This window comes from Rutidosis leptorrhynchoides, chromosome 11 (assembly GCF_046630445.1).
Source record: "Rutidosis leptorrhynchoides isolate AG116_Rl617_1_P2 chromosome 11, CSIRO_AGI_Rlap_v1, whole genome shotgun sequence".
Lineage (NCBI taxonomy): Eukaryota > Viridiplantae > Streptophyta > Magnoliopsida > Asterales > Asteraceae > Rutidosis > Rutidosis leptorrhynchoides.
Genome location: NC_092343.1, coordinates 10,133,972 through 10,155,938, shown reverse-complemented (window position 1 = coordinate 10,155,938; position 21,967 = coordinate 10,133,972).

Sequence of the window (21,967 nt, the reverse complement as noted above, 5' to 3'; positions counted from 1 at the left end):
CTTCGGAGTCAGAGGAACTGGGTCGATTCGTAGAGGCCATCTTACGCGATCTCAGGAAAGATTTTTGGTATGAAGAGTTTAGTGACAGCAATTGATAGTTGGATGGTATTCTCAATGCATAATTTGCATAGATATATATAGTACCAGGATCCCTTAAATTAAGGAGAAATTTACGAGAGATATCAGGCAAGGTCTACAGTAACAGATACGATAAGATATGAATTGTCAGATATGCTAAGATATGAATTTTGTCTATACACTATTCATGCAGTCAATGCAGTAAAATGTGTCTAGACTAAGAATAATGAGCAGGTAATTTCCTAAGGATGATAAGCAGATGATTTTCGACAAAAAATGATAAGCAAAACTTTTGACATGCAGACACGGTCAAAGTCCAGACTCACTAATGCATCCTAACGACTATCAGTTAGACACACTAATACAAGACCTGGTTCGCTAAGACCACCGCTCTGATACCAAATTTCATGACCCGTCCTAATCCATCTGGACGAAGTCCATATCGATTACAACCGATTCATAATAGTTGATTTCATCGCGAGGTACTTGACCTCTATATGATACATTTTACAAACATTGCATTCGTTTTTGAAAAGACAATCTTTCATTACATCGAAAGTTAACGGCATGCATACTATATCATAATATATCCAACTATAATCGACTTAATAATAATCTTGATGAACTTGATGACTCGAATGCAACGTCTTTTGAAATATGTCATGAATAACTCCAAGTAATATCTCTAATATGAGCAAATACACAGCGGAAGATTTCTTTCGTACCTGAGAATAAACATGCTTTAAAGTGTCAACCAAAAAGGTTGGTGAGTTCATTAGTTTAACATAAATAATCATTTCATAATTTTAATAGACCACAAGATTTCATATTTCCACTTCTCATAAACATACGTCCCATGCATAGAGACAAAAATATCATTCATATGGAGTGAACACCTGGTAACCGACATTCACAATATGCATATAAGAATATCCCCATCATTCCGGGATCCTCCTTCGGACATGATATAAATTTCAAAGTACTAAAGCATCCGGTACTTTGGATGGGGCTTGTTGGGCCCGATAGATCTATCTTTAGGATTCGCGTCAATTAGGGTGTCTGTTCCCTAATTCTTAGATTACCAGACTATAAAGGGGCATATTCGGTTTAATAATCCAGCCATAGAATGTAGTTTTAAGTACTTGTGTCTATTTTGTCAAACATTTATAAAGCAGCGCATGTATTCTCAGTCCCAAAAATATATATTGCAAAAGCATTTAAAAAGGGAGTAATGAAACTCACCTAATGTATTTTGTAGTAAAAATACATATGTCTATATTGAACAATGCAGGGTTGGCCTCGGATTCACGAACCTCCAAGAAGTAGTCCTTAAAAAAATGCCCAGGTCCGGGTTTGGACCCGCGACGTCCCGCTAACCCGAATACATCCTTAACCATTTCGCTATGTGTTTCTAAAAAAAAATGCCCGAGCCCGGGCTCGAACCCCCGACCTTTCGATTGAACACAAACAAATATACAACCATTCATCCGCTACCTATATGTTTTAATATGTCGCGATTTTAAATATATGACATATACAAAACTGTTATTTTTTTATTTTATTTTTTTGCCGGCCATATAACTAGTCCCACTAGTTAATTGATAAAGCTCCTATTAATCTAATATATCTATCTTGCCATTATGATCATGAATCACGATCACGATTCATATAATAAGAAAATAAAAACGAGTGGCCCCAAAACAAAACAAAATGCACGAGTAGCACTTTGCCATTATCTCTTCTAGTTTTCATTTTTTTTTTAACATCATCCCTATCACGTCTTCATTTTGTATCATCATTATTTGATCAGGGTAATAGTAACGTATAGCAGCGGCACTCATTGGTTCATGGTGATAACATGACGGTTTACGTTGTGACGAGTTTATCTCCGAACAGAAACAGTAAAACAATAGTAAGTAGTATTTAATTATGATTGAGAGTGGTGTTGGGTTACGAAGGGAAACAACACAGCTGCAAGAAAAACTTCCTGTATTCTTCTTCATCATCGTATTATTACTGTAGCGGCAGCATTTAACAGAAATGGTACAGAAAAATATAGCAGTGGTAGCAACAGTGGTTGTTTGATGTTCTTGAGTAGTTTTAGGTGGCGATAACAGTTGCCCAGCTACCATAGTAGGTGACGGTGGGCTGTGGGTAGCGAAGATGGTGAGGTTTGGGTCGATAGAAACATAAAGGAATAAAGGTGGTGGTTGTAACCCGGTGAAGTGGGTGCAAGGTGTTTGGCCGATGGTGACTCATTTTGGTGGCGGTTTGGGTTGTAAGTTCAAGGTGGTTGGGTGGTGGTCACGAAGTGAACAAAAAATAGAACACAAGGAAGCGAATAGCAGTTGCATCAACTTAGAATTAGGAGTGATGGTTTGAGTGGCGGTTGTGCAATAGAAAAATAAATAAATAAATAAATAAATGGCGGATTGTGGTGGTGAATGGTTGTGGAACTCGACATGAAGAGAAAAAAACAGGAAAAATAAACGTAGGGATAATGGTGATGTTTTGATCGATGGTGGTGATTTAGGGTGGTTGTGTGGTTTGTGGATTAAACATTTACTAGCTAGGAACCATGGTTAAAAGTAATGTGTTATAGGAAATACATAATATAAGTAAAGAAAGAATTGAAGAGTGGTGTCTATTACATTCATAGTCACATGTATATATATGTATTATATTATATATATTATTGTTCTTTGAATGGGATTGAAAAAGATGCATAACAAACATACAGTGAAGCCATCGGACTTTATCACCTTCTAAGGAAAAAAAAAACGTGTTCTTAGTATACAATATTAGGTGGTTTTCATATGAATCATAAAATATTAAAATGTGTTTTACAGCTCAACACTTATTAGGTGTAGTTCGTGTTCCGTGGTTAAACAGTGGTGAATAAAAGTCTTCAGAAAGATTTCAAATTTTTGTATTAGTTATAATTATTTATTCTGATCATTATGGTATAAAATTCAGTCATTAATTATTAACTAAAAATTACATTAATTATTCACTCCCAATTTTAAGTAAAATATAGTTATTGCTAATATTTATCAAATAACTTCTAAATATATTATTAATAAGCATATAATTTATAAAACTTATTTTAGGATCACCGTTTATTTTAAAATCACATAAGTTCATTTTTAACTCGTATTAGATATATATGAACACACTAATGAAATGTCATCCGAGTATTACAATTAATTAATAAATATATTAAATAAATTTTTATATCTATATATAGATTCATTTTAATAATAAATTCTATTATATCTTATATTATTTTGTTTTACAAAAACAATTACATCACAAATTATATTTCAAATCATATATATATATATTTATTTAAATATATACATACCTATTTACAAATAGTTGTTCGTGAATCGTCGGAAATAGTCAAAGGGTAATTTGAACATATGAACATAGTTTCTAAAATTTTTGAGACTCAATATTACAAACTTTGCTTATCGTGTCGGAATTATATAAAGATTAAGTTTAAATTTGATCGAAAATTTCCGGGTCGTCACACCGCCTGCATAACGTTTCTTTTAGACATTTCATCAAACATCTTATGTGCAATCTGGATATAACTTTAATCACATGACATTGTTGAATAATCCACGATTGCTATTGCATGGGACCTCCCATCTGCGAATTTTGCATGCATGATATAAATGTTGATTAAAGCTATACCCAATTGCACGTAAGGTGTTTGATAAAATGTCTGAAAGAAACGTGGATTATATGCAGGCAGAAGCAAGACACCTTGCGTCTACCGAGAAACAAGTTCGCAAGGCACCTTGCGTCTGCCGAGAAGCAAGGTCACAAGAGCACCTTGCGTCTTGCATCTTGAGGGAAGCAAGAAGGCAAAAGTACCTTGCTTTTGGCACGGGCAGAATTTCAAGTTTTTTATTTTGTGAATTATGAGGTAAAAAAGTTGAAAAATGAGCATTTAGGTGATAAGTCCATCTAATTGCTAAAGCTACCAATTTAATTAAATAGAATAAAAATAGAAATACTAAAATGACAATTCATCAAGAATAATAGTACTAGTAAATGTTGTCCATTTGTCCTATCAATGTTACTCGGTCGTCAGCATACTTTAATCTAAATAAATGCTAAAGGTACCATTTTACAAAAAAATAATACCGAGCAATATGATAAATAAAAATATCGTTACTTGAACATGCTACCACGTGAACCTCTTCGAAACTTTGTACCATTCAACGAGACACAATAAAACAGTAAAACGATAAAGTGTTGCATTGTTCTAACTTCTAAGTTACACAAAGGTTTCCTTAGCCATTTCTAACTTTTTCCACAAGGACTTCAAGATCTGAAGCGTATTTTAAGACTAGGAAACTTAAATCACTATTTATCTTAACCAAATAATAGTAATATCACCATCACTTACAAAAAAGAGGGAACTTTTAAGGACAAGTAAAATGATCGTTACTAAGACATAATGAAATTGTCATATTCAATAGCCTTGTTCTTTCCTCCGGATTTGTCAAACTTAGACACCAATAAATACAAAACGACTGGTGAAACTGCAAAGCCCAGGCTCATGAGGACCTCTCTCAATTCATGCTGATCAATTTTGCCACCTACGGTCTCTATCAAACTTCTCAAAGTTAGCCTGAAAAAACATATAAATTCAATTTTTGTCAAAGACTAGATGAGTTAATAATTACCAAAGTGTCAAACAATGATGAATGAATAAATAACAACTTACCTCTGGGTCCTGATAGAATGAAGAAAAATTCAATACACATTAAAAACACATAGTATACATATAAAACCAAAACAGAATAAACTTTTTGAACAAATCATAAACAATCAAGATACTACACATAATTATATTATATATATCTAATTATCCAAAAACAGTAAAATGTAAGCAAATTAAGATAAGGTGAAATGTTAAATAATGCACAACTTTGAACTAACCACTTCTGAAATAAAAAATTTACTTGAAGTGTTTGACTATATCAAATTTCCACATAAACATTAGATATGCGGTCCACATTAGAGAAGTCACCATCTTACACGCTTTGTAATGAACTTATTTGACATTATTTGTTTGACCCGTAAGAGATGAAAACTCAAACTGACCCATTTATAAGATAATGGGTAGGAAGTACCACCTATACTTAAAGCAGTGAGATCCACCAGTCAAAACTTAGGAGTGCAAGACACATCCAGTTGACCACTTACAAAACACTTACAAAACTGAATGTTATTCTTCATGGTACACTAATCAATAACGACCAATTTGGACACACAATTTCAAGCAGGACATTATTACTTGGTTGAACTTTTAATTGCTTGAGCTTCATCCAATACCATACGCTGCCATTTCATACGCCTAAATACTTATCATAGCTGGGAGGTAATATGAATGTGAAATCCAGCTTCCCTGTCAAGTAAATTTAGGTGAATCAGCATGTCTAAATGACAAAACAGAGTCCAAAGGCTCTAGTAGAAAACAACAAAAAAGAAAATATCATTTCTCTTAAACTTGTGAAAACCAAAATGAATCTGTATGTTCACTCAAACAAAAGATGATCCCAACACAAGTGTTTTTAAACAAAAGCAGCCAATTTCATCCCAACACACTTAACAACTTGATGTAAACCTGAAACTGTATATGCTTATGGTAAAAACTGAAGATTCGTTGGTGAGAATCGAACTCGGTCAGCATATACATACTCCAAACGCATTAACCACTCAACCAATTATTAGTTCACAATAGCTTGATTATGAACACAATACTCTCAATGAACAATAGATACGAATTATATGAACAAAATTGAGAGAACACGAATTATGAATTAAGAGATATGAAAGACACAATATTCGTGATTAAAAGTGATACCAAGTTCAAAACCATCGATCCCTATTTATACATGATAAACCAAATCTTTATGATTTGGTTTCCAAAACAAACTAGCTACAATAAAGGAAAAGATAAACTAAACATATCAAATATTCGATATTAACTAATGTTTATCCTTACAGAGATAAGATCAAATCTTCTTAAACTAAAAACATATCTCCAAAATCCTCTGTAGCTTAATCACCAAGAAACGTCATACTTCAAACAAATTCTGCAACTCCAGACTCTGATCGCCAGACTCTAAACTTCTGTAAAACACTTTTGACTCATCAGATCATATACTAACAATCTCCCCCTATCTGATGATGTCAAAACAACCTCATCTTCTACTTCCTTAGTTTTGCCAGCTCCTTCACAATCAAATTACAATTTTTCTTCTGTACCTCAAATTCTTCAACATAGGCAATTTAGTCTCCAAGTGCTTCAACAATTTGACCCTAAAAGGATGAGTCTGCACAGTCACACACCTGGTTAACAAACTAAGTAACAAATGAATATCTGTTCCTTCAAATTGATCCACCCTAATCAACATCCTTTGATTCCCAGACGTTTTGATCATCAATGCATCCAAATATTCAACATAATAATCATCAATAAATTGAAGATGCTCAGGAACAGAATATTTCTCAACGTGACCTTTGACCCTCCTTTCTTTCATTTCCAAATTGAACATTCCACAAAAAACTTCATAGTCCTTTGAGCTGATAAAACCTTCTTCAAACACAAGATGAACTAAATTGCACACTTTCTTAAACACTTCATCAACAATTTCTTCATCTCCCTCACATCTTTGAATACAAACAGCTAACCCTCTCCATTCACAAAAACCAAGCCTTAGAATGTGACTCACTTTCACCTTAATTCTTCTATCAGACAAATGGGTCATGGTTAACAACAAATTCACTTCATTTTCAATCTTCACAATTTCAACACTGACAACATCTCCTTCATACCTTCTAAATCTGAATCTTTTGTTCATCAAAGATCTCAGCCTCTCTTGAGCAGCAACAATATCAAGAACACTTTCTTGATCACCAACTATGATTTGATTACCACTTTCACCAAAATCAGTTTGAACACCAGATTGTTCAACATTAGCACCACCCTCTTCAACATTCACCTGTGCATCATCACCTGTGTCAACACCACCACCTGTACCAATTTGACTTACATTTGCAACCACAATTTGAGCATTTTCTTGAGAAACTGCTTGATCACCTGCTTGAACAATTTCATTTCTAACAACCTCAGAATTATCTCTAACAACAACCTCATCAACCATTGGAGCATCAACAACTTCAGTTTCAACATGAGTAACAACAACCTCAGCATCAGTTTCAGTTCTTTCATCACCATTACCATTACCATTATCATTATCATCACCATTATCATTACCATTATCATTACACTCCCCCTCAACCTGTATCTCCCCCTCAATGTGAGCCCGTTTAGAAGACTCACCATCACCACCTGCAGCTAACCTCTTTCGTTTCTCCCCCTTTTTGACATCATCTTGAGAGAGAGCAGATAAGAATCTCCAAATTTCAGCTTGATCATCCTTAATAGACTTGATATCTGAGGCAAAACCAGCAAAACACTCTTTAATTTCTTCAACACCCTGCATCTTAGCCTCCAAACTGCTCAATCGATCACCAAAACCTGCAATATCACCAGAACCCTGTACAATCCCAACCAACCTCCTAACCTCCAACACCTCATTATTTGAAACCAAATTATTATTAAAGTTAGAATGAAGTTTATTAATTTGTGACTGCACACCCTGAAGCTTGTCATCAAACTCCTGAGCCATAGAAGTCAAAGCTTGAGAAAAGCCAACCTCTGTGACTGGTGCCTCAGCCTGCAATGTAGAACCAGTTGGGATTAATAAAGGTTGTATGTCCTCAACACTTACCTGTTGTGAAGTAGAGTGATCCTTGGACAAAGAAGTTATTGAGACTTGTACTTCATCCTGTGATCTGAATGAAGCATTGGCAGCCTGTGCAAGAATGTGTAAGGATTGGACATTTGGAGAGTGGAGTGGCAGACTGATGTCTGAGGTAGGTTTAGCCATAGATTGGTCTTGAGTTTGGTTTGATAAGTCCAGGATTGGGACTTGATTTAAGTTATCTGAGGGGGTTAATTCAGTAACTGTAATGAGGTTATCCAAGCTCACTATCCTAGATGGTTTAGGCTGGGTTAAAGTACTTCCCTCACCAACCTCTAGCAGAGGTGATGGAGTTGCACTTGCAGCACCTTGCCTAATAGATGTTTGATGTGCATCTATGGGTGCTGAAACAACTAGGTTTTCAGACATGTGAATATTCTCAATATGAGTTGGTAAGCTCATAAGGTTGTTTAATGGAGAGTGTACCTCTTGAGCAGTGGGAGAAGGTGGGTTTGAATCAAGTTGGAGTCCCTCATTCATGCCTTCTGCCTGCTCTGCTTGTTGATCATTATGTGGTGGAGTAACTGGGGGGGCAGAATCAGAATGATCAGATTCTATAAGTGGTTGATCAATGTTTTGATCACCTGCAGATCCTGGATGATCAGACCCTGCATGTGATTCCCCTTCAGACCCTGATTGCTCATGATCTAAAGGTTGATCTGGTTGACCAGGTTGAGCTGGTTGACCATTGTTGATCCACTGAAGCATAGCTGGAGTGAGTCCAATTTCATTGTTGTGGATGTGACTGTGAAACATCCTTGTGCTACACTCAGGAACAGCTGTAAACTCATAAACCCTGAACACCCTCAACCCATCATACAAATTAGGAGTAATAGCCTGTTCTATCATCAAACTTAAAACCCTTATGAATGGAACATTATGATCTCTGGGTGTTCTTTCAGCTAACAACAACATCTCATGGAAATACAACCTTGCAAAATCGATATTCCTCCCAGTAACAATAGCATGAAACAAGTAAGCCTCAAAATCATTGATTTCAGTCAAGCTACCACTTTTGAAACTCAAACTCCTTACAACATTCGACAAAACAAACATCCATCGAGGTGAAAACATACTTGTTTTAACAGTTGAATCAGTCACTTGTTGACCTACCATATTAAAGCTTAATCTAGCAGCTGATTTAGAAGTCGTTCTAACATAATCGTTTCTCATTGGAAAGTTTAAAGCTAACCTTAGATGATCTTCAGTAAGGACAAGTGTGTTGTTACCGTTTCTGTAAGTCCCTGTAAGCGTCCATGCTTCTCTATCACCAACACAGGTGTACCAAAATTCGGCTAACAACTCAGGAAACATTATGGTCGTTTTGAAGAATGCATCCCTTAGTGGATGATTATGCATGAACTCGATCACCTCTTCATAACCTTCATTCGCAAAATTCTCTGGAATACTATCACAAGCAACTCGATTGTTTGCTGAAACCATAACATCTTTGTTTGCTTTGATCTCTACAGCTCGGATCATGTTTGGAGTGGGTACCAGAACATAAGGAATGTACTTTGTGCGTGCCATTATAATCGATCGAAGGAGAATTGCAGTAAAATTGAGGGGATTTTGAACTTGAAGATCGAAAAGGGGATTTAGGGTTTCAAAGATTGAAATCGATTGTGACAAATGGAGGGATATTTATATCTAACAAGATTTCAAAAAGTTACTTTTAACCCTCCAACTTATTTACCGTTTACCCCTTTTAAAATAACCCTTTTTCCTTTTAAAAACACAAATAAAAATATACTAAAATACATAAAAAAAAATAAAAGAAATAAATAACCTCAGACTCTGGATAAATATGACGTCATCCAGACTCTGAAAATCAGACTTTTTTTTTTTTTTTTTTTTTTTTTTTTTTTTTTTTTTTACAACAACAAGATTAGAGAGTGTCTTCACATGTCAACATTTCTGTTGATGGATTTATCATACCAAGTTTTTCTAGAAGATAGAAATGCCTCTCTTCAGGAAGTGCCTTTGTAAAAATATCTGCCAGTTGATCTTTTGTGCCAATATGTTTTAAAACCACTTTGCCTTTCTCAACACAATCTCTTATAAAATGATGTCTGATCTCTATGTGCTTGGTCCTGGAATGAAACACTGGATTTTCAGTAATAGCAATAGCACTTTCATTATCACACATGATTGGAGTTTTGGTTAATGATAATCCAAAATCCAATAACTGATGTTGCATCCAAAGCAATTGAGCACAACAACTCCCTGCAGCTACATATTCAGCTTCTGCTGTTGAAGTAGCAACTGAATTCTGCTTTTTACTTGACCAGCTCACCAATTTGCCACCTAACAATTGACAACCACCAGATGTGCTTTTTCTGTCTAACTTACAACCTGCATAGTCTGCATCTGTATAACCAATTAGATCAAACCCTGAGTCTTTAGCATACCAAAGACCCAGGTTAGGAGTACCTTTCAGGTATCTAAAAATTCTTTACACAGCCTTATAATGAGACTCTTTAGGATCTGACTGATAACGTGCACACATACATGTAGCAAACATTATATCAGGTCTACTAGCAGTTAAGTATAACAAAGATCCAATCATACCTCTATAGGTTGATTGACAAGTTGGTTTTCCAGATTCATCTTTATCAAGCTTTTCAGAAATACTCATTGGGGTTCTTAAAGTGGAACAATTTTTAAAACCAAATTTAGTAAGCATATCAGAAACATAATTACTTTGGTTAATAAAGATACCCTCTTGACTTTGCTTAATTTGAAGCCCAAGAAAATAGTTTAGAGTACACAAATTACTCATCCTATATTCTTTTGACATTATATCTGAAAACCATTTTCTCAAAGTTGGATTAGTAGACCCAAAAATAATGTCATCAACATAAATTTGAACCAGTAACACATCACCTTTCTCCTTTTTGATGAATAGAGTCTTGTCAATAGCTCCTCTAGAAAATTTCTTTTCTAGAAGAAATGTTGACAGAGTATCATACCAGGCTCTGGGAGCTTGTTTCAGACCATACAAAGCTTTCTTCAACCTGTAAACATGCTTTGGAAACTTCTTATTTTTGAAACCAGGAGGTTGTTTCACATACACCTCTTCTTGCAAAATACCATTCAGAAAAGCACTCTTCACATCCATTTGAAACACCACAAAGTCTTTATCTGAGGCATAAGCTAGAAACAATCTGATTGCTTCAATTCTAGCAACAGGAGCAAATGTCTCATCATAATCTATACCTTCTTCTTGTCTATACCCTTGAGCCACCAACCTTGCTTTGTTTCTAACCACAATACCATCTTTATCAACCTTGTTTCTATAAACCCACTTAGTGCCAATTGCAGTTTTACCTTCAGGTTTTGGAACCAATTCCCACACATCATTTCTTTCAAACTCTGTCAATTCTTCAGTCATAGCTTCAGCCCAATCATTATCTGACAATGCTTCATCTACTTCTTTGGGTTCAATGAGTGAAAGAAAATTTGAGAAGAAACAATAATTAGCAATTGCAAAATCAGACACAGGTGTCTGAGATGAAGAACCAGTTTTAGGTAAACCAGTAGGATCTACAACATAATCTTCAAGATGCTTTGGAATAACAATATTTCTAGAAGATTTTCTAATAGGAACAACAGGATTCACAGTAGTATTGGAAGGTGGATCATCTTCATGAATAACAATTGGCTCATCTTCTTGTTGAACTTCTTCAGTGAGAGCATTATCTGCAGAATGTTTCAGTCCAGACAAATTAAATTCATCTGTCTCAGACTCTGAATCTAGAGTCTGAGTATTGTTACCAGAAATTAAATTTGACAATTCACCAAGTGCAGAATGCTCAGAACTAGAGAATTGATCCATTTCAATGGGACTTTCATCAAAGGAAACATTAATGGATTCTTCAATCTTCATCCTCCTCTTATTATACACTCTATATGCTTTAGACACAGAAGAATAACCAATAAACACACCTTCATCAGATTTTGGCCTCATCTTTTCAAGCTGATCCCTTTGATTCAAAATATAGCACTTACATCCAAATACATGAAAGTAATGAATAGTAGGCACCTTTTTATGATACAATTCATAGGGAGTTTTGCCATGTCTCTTCACAATTAATGACCTGTTTTGAGTATAACAAGCTGTATTGACAGCTTCTGCCCAGAATCTGAGTGCAACATTTGATTGACATAACATGGTTCTGGCTGCCTCAATAAGTGTTCTATTTCTTCTCTCAGCAACTCCATTCTGTTGTGGAGTTCTAACAGCTGAGAAATTTTGACCAATTCCAGATTCTTCACAAAATTCAATTAAAGTAACATTCTTGAACTCAGTGCCATGGTCACTTCTCAATTGTTTAACAAGAACACCTTTTTGAACCTGCTCTTTCTTGATTAAATTAATGATTTCTTCAGGAGCATCACTCTTTGCAGCTAAAAAGATAACCCAGGTAAACCTTGAATACTCATCAACAACAACCAAAGTGTATCTTTTCCCACCTAGACTACTAGTGTTCATTGGACCAAAAAGATCCATATGAAGCATATGAAGTGGATCACTAATAGTAGCTAGGGATTTTGAGGGAAACTTTGTTTTGGTTTGTTTACCCATAATGCAAGCAGAACAAGGTTTATCTTTCTTGAAAGGTTGCTGAGGCAAACCTCTAACAAGCTTCTTTTTGGAAAGCTCATTAATATTTTTAAAATTCAGATGAGATAGCCTTTTATGCCAAAGCCAATTAAGTTCTGGAACAGACTGAGAATACAAGCATGTTTCAATTTCAGAATCAACAGAATCCAAATCCAGCATATACACATTTTGAAATCTCCAGGCAACAAGAGTTGGTCTTCCTTTAGGATCATAAATAATTCCAGCTTTCTTTCTTATTCTGATCTCACAATCTTCATCAGCAATTTGACTCACACTTAGCAGATTATGCTTTAATCCTTCAACTAAAGCAACTTTCTTGAATGACACACTTCCAGCAATAACAGTACCATAACCAATAGTTTTTGCAACAGAATTATCACCATATCTCACAGAAGGACCCTTTTCTTCTACAAACCCTACAAGATGCTCTTTGCATCCAGTCATGTGTCTTGAGCAACCACTGTCTAAATACCACTTATTACCCTGCTACACAAGACACAAGCAAAAGAAAAATGATTAAATCTTAGGGGGAACCCACTTTGCAGTGGGTTCAGATGGAGTGTATTTAACTCTCCATACAAAAGCTTTGTTACCAATCCAGATCAACTTATCCATCACTGTTTTCAAAACACCTTTATTTTCACAAACTTTAGGTTTCCATACCTTTTTGAAATTTTCAGGAAAACAAGATGATTTTGAGAATTTTTCTTGACCCTTTAATCTTTCACTAAGCTTTGAAATTCTCCTTTTCAGTTTTTTAATAGTCTTAGCCTGTTTTGACTTTGACTTTCTTTTAGTTGACCATTTAGGATCTGGACAAGTGACACTATCAGAAGATGATTCAGTATCACTTATGCTACTTGATTCTTGGGTGTCAGATTCTAGGTCAGAACATACACTTTCACTTTTAGAGACTAAACTGTTAGAGTCTGAAGGTTTCAATAGTTCAGACTCTGATGGATTTCTACAATCTAAAATTATAGTCTCTGAAGGTTTAACAGGTTCTAATGATTTTACAAACTCAGTTGATCTTACAAAAGCATTAGTTAAAATTTTTCTCTCACCATCAAATTTTATAAAAGTATTTGGTAAAATGTCAGGCTTAAATATAATAGGATCAACTTCCACATTATTATCTAATGTGTAGTTTTCACCAAGTATAGCTTTGACATCATTTGGTACTTGCTTAGCAATAGCATCAGAATTCTTTTTGGAAGAAACACACCAAGATTTGCAAATATTTTCATAATGGTTTGCCTTTTTAATTGATCTTCCTAATTCAGTATTTAACCGTTTAGTTTCTTCTGAATATGCCATTTTGTATGTGTCAAGTTCTACCTCACATTCTTTTAATACTTTAATTTCAGCATCTTTATCTTTGATGGTGTTCTTAAGCTCAATGATCTGTGTTCTTAACCTGTCACTATCTTCTAAGCACCAATTGAAATCAAGCAACAAATACTGAAACATTCTCACTTTTTCATTATTAAGATAGTTTACAAAGTTTTGTACCTTATAGGCAGAACCTTTGTTACAAGTAGAGTCTTTATCCATCTTCTCAATAGCTTTCAAATCTTCCTCAAACTTGCTAGACTCACTATCCTTTTCAATTATAGCCATCAGACACTTATCCTCTTCATCATCAGATGATGAATCTTCATCTTCCCATGCTTCTGTGTACAATGCTTTCTCCTGTTCTTTATTCTTCAACTTTTCTGCTTCACCTTTCATCTTCTTGTACTTGAGTTTATACTTTCTTGCTTTGTCAACAGGTTTGTTGAAACTTGAACCTCCTTCACTCTTGGACCAGCAATCAGCAGCTATATGACCTACCTTGCCACACTTGAAACATTTAGCTTTCTTTGGATCAAAAGAACTCTTGCCTTTACCCTTCTTAAAACCAAACTTCTTCTGCTCAATCCTTTGAGTCAAAAGAGCCACTTGACTTTCCAGATCCTGAATCTCCTCATCTACATCAGAATCACTATCATCAGAGGTCTCATCACTTTCAGAATCAACCCTACTAGAGTAACTAGAGAACAATTGCTTGTTCTTCTTAGTAGTAGCTATCAATGCAGCTTCTGGATCTTTAACAACTCTCTTAGCATTGATCTTGTTCTTCAACTGTGATTCTTCAAAGTTTGACAATATGCCAAACAACTCACTTAGTTCATAAGTGTCTATCTTTTCACTGATTACCATTGATGTAATCACAGATTCAAAGTTTGAAGGTAACAGTTCAATGAACTTTTGACACAACACTTGTTGTGTTTTCTCTACACCAACACTTTCAAGATCATTAATCAGAACCTGGAATCTTGAATGAAGATCACTCAATGATTCTTTAGGCTGAGCAGCAAAATTTTCATAACACCTTATCAGATTCTTTTTCTTCTGAGTCTTAACAACTGTGACACCTTCATAGTCATTAAGCAAGAGATCCCACATAGCTTTTGCAGTTTTAGCATGACTGATCTTCCTGAGAATTGGAACAGTAACACCATTACCTATAATACTTCTTATCTTGCTATCAAGCTTGAACTTTATGGCTTCTGCTTCTGTCCACTTATCTCTTGGTTTTTCACGAAGATAAGCAGGTTGAGCAGAAGCAGTACTTGTAGCAGAAACAGCTTCAACCATTGTACCAGGTATAATAGGTCCTACTGTAAGGACTTGTTCGGCATCTTCATGAATCGAACCAAGAAACCATAGAACTTTTAGTTTCCAGGTTGCAAAGTCTGTGCCATCGAAAATTGGCACTCCTTTACCAGCCATAACTGGAGTTGGGATGGTACTGGAGGACATCTTTGAACAATATATGGATCGTTTTAAGATTACCGAATTGGATTTACACCAAACCCGCTCTGATACCAGTTATTAGTTCACAATAGCTTGATTATGAACACAATACTCTCAATGAACAATAGATACGAATTATATGAACAAAATTGAGAGAACACGAATTATGAATTAAGAGATATGAAAGACACAATATTCGTGATTAAAAGTGATACCAAGTTCAAAACCATCGATCCCTATTTATACATGATAAACCAAATCTTTATGATTTGGTTTCCAAAACAAACTAGCTACAATAAAGGAAAAGATAAACTAAACATATCAAATATTCGATATTAACTAATGTTTATCCTTACAGAGATAAGATCAAATCTTCTTAAACTAAAAACATATCTCCAAAATCCTCTGTAGCTTAATCACCAAGAAACGTCATACTTCAAACAAATTCTGCAACTCCAGACTCTGATCGCCAGACTCTAAACTTCTGTAAAACACTTTTGACTCATCAGATCATATACTAACACCAATCTTGTTAACTGGCTTAGACAACCCTCTTCAATGTTTTTCACCTAGAATTTCGATACAGTTTTGATCAACAAAAAGAGAAACACGTAGACATATCCTCAACACATCAATGGTGAATTCCCAAAAGGTATATGGTGTCTGCTTTGTAACCAAAACTGAAATCACACCCGATAATGTAGAAAAGGACTTGTTGATGGATTTACACTCTCTGAGGCAACCTTCGTCATTGCTCATCAAGCTCTTTCCACAAACCATGTTGAATACTCACCAAACCGAATTTAGTTTTCAGTTCGGTTTCGAAATTTGAAATTCGGAAAGGTTGGAGAACTCGCTACTCGAGGAGTACTCGGTTGGGACTTTGCGGAGTAGTTTGTGTTGACTAAGTTTGACTTGACCGAATTACTCCCCAACTACTTCAACACTAGTTTTCATTTTTAATTTGGTTAAACCAAAATTGAATTTAACTTATAAGTTACATATTATTTAAAGACAAAAAATCATATTCAAATTTTAGATTTTAATGTTTATTTTGGTTAAATTATTAATTTTTTTGGTTTTAATCAATTGATTATTTCCTTTGTTGTTGCACTTATCCACGTTAAGGGTCACATATTCAAAGGGGGACGTATGAAATGATAATGTAAAATATTTTGAATGATTAAGGAAGTTAAATTTTAAGAAACCAGTTAGATCAGTGAAATCTGCTGATGTGTAAATTCAGATTGTTTGAACACGTCGATCTGAATTTGCACCCCTTCCTCATACGTCCACAAATCATTAAAACTTTCAGGCTTGACTTCAGTAAACCCAGTTACAGATGGAACACCTTTTTTTCCCTTTCTAATTTCAACATTCTCAATGTGATAATACTAATATTTAAATACATAATTCCAAAGCTTATAAAAAACTACTCGTATTGTATTGTTTGAAGGTGTAAGTTTATATTAACAGAAAAATAAAACATGAATAAAGTTGTGGCATATTAATTTCTTTGAAACCTACTAATGTACTAGTTTATTTCACATAAATATGAACTATTATTTTACCCTCTCCTTATATTAAGTGTATAATTTGATTTGATGTGCTACATTAATATTAGCATGACCTCAATGCCCTTTCGGTGTGTGCTAATTTCCAGTTGTGAAATTTGTTTATGACATTGCTTATATTGTAGTTTTCTCATATTATTTAGCGTTAGTGAATTGAATACGCTGAAAAACAAACTTACTTCTTTAGTGGTTTCGCGGTAGAAAGCAAATGCCGAAATTCCCGTTATACATTTCTAGTAGAACAAGTGAGCATTCGTACTCATATGCATCCTTTCGGTCTTTCGTGATGGAAAACATGGCTTTCACCAACCTCTAATTACCCTCTGGTTCTTATCTGTACCATCCATTTATATGTCTTACAAGTGACGGATGGTTAAAATGTATGTACCTTTGCTTATAGCCAAACGGGTAAGACGTACATTATTGAGAATACAGAGCAGAACTCGTGGGTTAATCAGAGGTTGGTGTATGCTATAATTTCCATCGCGAAAAATCGGAAATAGAAATATGAGTACGAATTTTTGTTCGTTGTACTAGAAGTGTACAACTAGCAAATTCGGGAATTGCTTTTTACCGTGTAAACACAAAAGAATTAAGCATGTTTTTCTCCTCATTCAATCCACTAGCACATAACATTGTGAGAAAATTACGAAATAAACAATGTCAAAAACGAATTTGACAACTGAAAATGAACACACACCGAAAGGGCATCAGGGTCATGCTAATATTGTTGTTAACATTAAATCAAATTATTCATGAAATATATTGATGTTCGAATTTATGTAGATCGAACTAATACATCAGTAGGTTTGAAAGAAAGTATATGCCACAACTTTCTTCCTTTTTTATGTTAATCTCGACTTAGATCTTTAACCAGTAGTTTTTTTATAAGTTTTTGATATATGTATTTAAAAAATTAGGATTATCACATTGAGTAGGTTGAAAATTAGAAAGTAAGAAATGGTGTTCCATTTGTACCCAAGCTCACTGAAGTCTAAGGCTGGAAATTTTGATGAGGTGCAGACATATATGAGGAAAGTGTGCAAAGCCTGATCGACGTGTTCAAACAATCTGAATTTACACATCACCAGATGTTATTGGTTTGTTAACACTTAACTTCCTTAATCATTTCAAAACGTTTTAAATTTTCATTTTATAGGTCCCCTTTGAGTATGAGACCCACAATATGAACAAGTGCAACAACAAATGAATCATCAATTGATTAAAATCGAGAAACTAAAATAAAAATTAACCAAAATAATCAATAAAAACAAAATTTTAAATCTGATTTTTGTCTATAAATAAAAATATATAACATATTATTATTAGTTGAATTCAATTTTGGTCCAAATTCAAAAAAAGTAAAACCGAAAACCAATGTTGTAGAACTCGAAAGTAGTCGGGGAAGTACTAAGTCAAAGCTGGTCAACACAGTCAAAATCAAACTTAGTCAACACGAGTACTCACCAAGTAGTGAGTTAACCTTGCCAAAAACCGAATTTAAAGTTTTAATTCATAAGGTATTTTCAGTTTGACAGTATTTTCTTTAAGTTGTTTATCATGAAGACGGACAATGGTGTTTCTTAAGACAGTAAATATGAATCACTTTAAAGACATCATTTGTAAAACAAAATAAACTTTTTAAACAAATCGTAAACAATCAAGATACTACACATAATTATATACTATATTTTCAATTAACCAAAAACATTAAAATATAGGGCAAATTACATAAAAAGGTAATATATTTTCATGGTTTTCTTATTCTAGGTAATCTATTTCATTAGGATATAAAAAAAGGAGTCTTTTTTCAAAAGTTAATCAAAAAGAGGGGTATCGTTAACTTTCTCCGTTAAATTCGAAATTTAGGAAGTTTTATGAATCGATTCTTTCATGAAAGTTGCTCTAAATCCTTCCATTAACACTCTAAAAATCTTCTTCATCTGAAACAACACATAGACGTCGAATTTGATCATGAACATTGCGTTTGACTTTTTATCCGAAAATTTGAACACAAAATTTGGATTCGATTCAACGAATTAGATCTTCAAAATTCGCAGACACGATCGCTAGATGAAAATGAAGAACTCTGCAATTTTACTTTCCTTGATTTCGTTCCGAATCGATCCAGAGGCCAAATTGTGTTGACTTTTCGCATAATGATGAATACGAATCGAATTGGATCGAATCAGTTGTTGTTTACTAGATTTGATGATGAAAGTAGCTTAGGATTAGTGTAAGGATCATGAATGTGACATCAATTTGTGATGAGAAACATGAATGAACGAATTCGATTTTTTAACGGAGAAAGTTAACGACACCCCTCTTTTTGATTAACTTTAGAAAAAAAGACTCCTTTTTTTATATCTAAATGAAATAGATTAACTAGAATAGGAAAACCATGAAAATATGTTACCTTTTTAGGAAATTTGCCCTAAAATATAAATAAGATAAGGGTGAAATGTTAAATAATGCACTAGGGGTGTTCATCGGTTCGGTTTTCGGTTTGTTCGGTTCGGTGTATTCGGTTTTGAAATTTTTTTTTGGCAAAACCGAAAACCGAACCGAAAACCGAATTCAAAGTTAAAACCGAACTGAACCGAAAACTGAATTCGGATTCGGTTCGATTTTCGGTTAAAACCAAATATTATGAAAAAAACTTAGAACGATGGTAGTTTAAGTGTGACGTTACTGATATCTTAGTTATTTATATCCTAAAACAACGACGTACTATTAAATTATCAAGAATTTGATGATTTATTAATATTTACAGTTTAATTATGACGTTTACTGCTTTCGTTCTTAAGAAGAAGAACATAATAATTTGAGTAACATAATTATAATGTGATCTACCAAATCGTCATATGGATAAGAACATATTTTATTTATTGGATCCCTAATTATAGTGACATTAAAACATAAATATACAAATTAAATATATAAAAATTTTGAATTTGGTTTTGAATTCGGTTTTCGGTTAAACCGAATTCAGAATTTTCAAAACCGAAAACCGAATTTGAATTCGGTTTCGGTTTAACTCGATCCGAAAATCGTTTTTCAAATTCGGTTTAATTTTTTTCCGGTTTAGTTTCGGTTTGGTTTTCAGGTTCCACGGTTTCAAACCAAATACTGACCACCCCATGTACAACTTTTGAACTAACCACTAAATAAAAATGAATTTGAAGCGTTTGACTATATCAAATTTCCACATAAACATTAGATATTGGGTCCACATTTGTAATGAACTTATTTAACATAATTTTTTTGACCCGTAAAAGATGAAAATTCAAAATGACCAATTAATAAGAAAAAGGGAATTAATAAGAAAAAGGGTAGGAACTACCACCTTTAATTACAGCAGTGAGATCCACCAGTCAAAACTTAGGAGCGTTCTTATTACATTTATGCCACAAACACTACCGCCAATCTCTTTCCACCAACACAACCACTCTACCACCACCTTCCACCCACCAAAATACCAACGTGAACAAGTTCAACCTTCTGTCAACCGCCACTATCAAATTAGCCACTGCCACCACCACCGGCGACGGTTGCTACCGGAAACAACCAATAAAGATACATATAAAGAAGATCTAGCGGCGGTTTCTAGCGATTTTATGAAGTTTCCAACGTATTGCACCCACCCTTTCACAGAGGTTTAAACAAAAAAAAAAAAAAACAAAAAAAAAAGAAGATGGTGGAGGCGAATCAATTGAAAAATGGGGCTACGACAGCGGTTCGACAAAAAACACACGATGGGTTTCACACCGGTGGCAACGGCAATGACAGCGTCGGAGTAGATGGCGTCGACAGAAAAAGTGAAGATAATGGGATGATTTTAGGTTGACTTAATTACATAAATGGTCACTGTGGTTTGTCAAAAATTGCAAATTTAGTCACTATGGTTTTTTTTTTGCAAGTTTAGTCACCGCGGTTTCAAAAAATTACAATTTTAATCACTGTGGTTTCAAAAAATTACAATTTTAATCACTGAAACTCACAGACGTTTATTTGCTTCGTTAAAACACATCATGTGCTGATCACATGAGGGGTATTTTCGTCAATTCATTTGTCATGTCAGCCTTATACCACATTTTCTTCCCCTTCTCCATCTGAAACCCTAATTAACAAAAACCCTAATTCATCTCCCCATTCATATAAAAATGAAAAACACTACTCTCATGTTGAAATCAAAACTCAAAATAAAAAGCCCAAAATCAGATCTGGAATAAAAAACCCAAACCAGATCAATCCTTATATATAAACACTAAATTACATATATACAAATTAATCATCCACGATCCACAAAACCACAGTTGTTTGATGATCTATGCGTTTAAATCGTTACTACTTTCGTCGCCTTCGTTTTAAAAACAAACTCTGGTTTACATGATGATTTAAGACGATTGGATTCCAGATCTGGATCGATGGTGGTGATGCCGGGTCCTCCGGATCTGCTCTGTCACCAATAGACAACCACCATCATCGCGATGGTTTATAATAAACTCAGACGGGTTCTTGTTAACTTCTTGTTAATTAATAAATTAGGTATTTCAATTTTATTGAAGAATTAAATGTTGAAGTGATGTAAAATTTGAAGTGGTTCCCAAATGTTGAAGTGGAGAATCAAATTAAGAAGAATGTTGAAGTGAAGAATTAAATTAGTTTCCAGATGGGTTCTTGTTAACTGGTCTTTAAATGTTTGGTTCCTAAATGTTGAAGTGAAGAATGTTTGGTTCCGATTATTCCGGCGTATGATTATTCGTAAAATTAAGGAACTTCCAGATCCGCTCGAAACCAAACTTCCAGATCTGAAACCAAAACTAAGGAACTTTCGCTACCATCCATTCCAGCGCTACCTCTACCATCGTATGTTCATCACTGAAACCAAACTTCCAGGATTTGTCAGATCTAGGATGCAATTTGAAGTATTGGGTTTATGTTGTTTTTTGTTTTTTTGAACTTGGATTTCACATTAGAATATGAGAATCTTGATTTTTTGGTACTCTGATATCAAAATCTTATTTTATGGTAAGTTT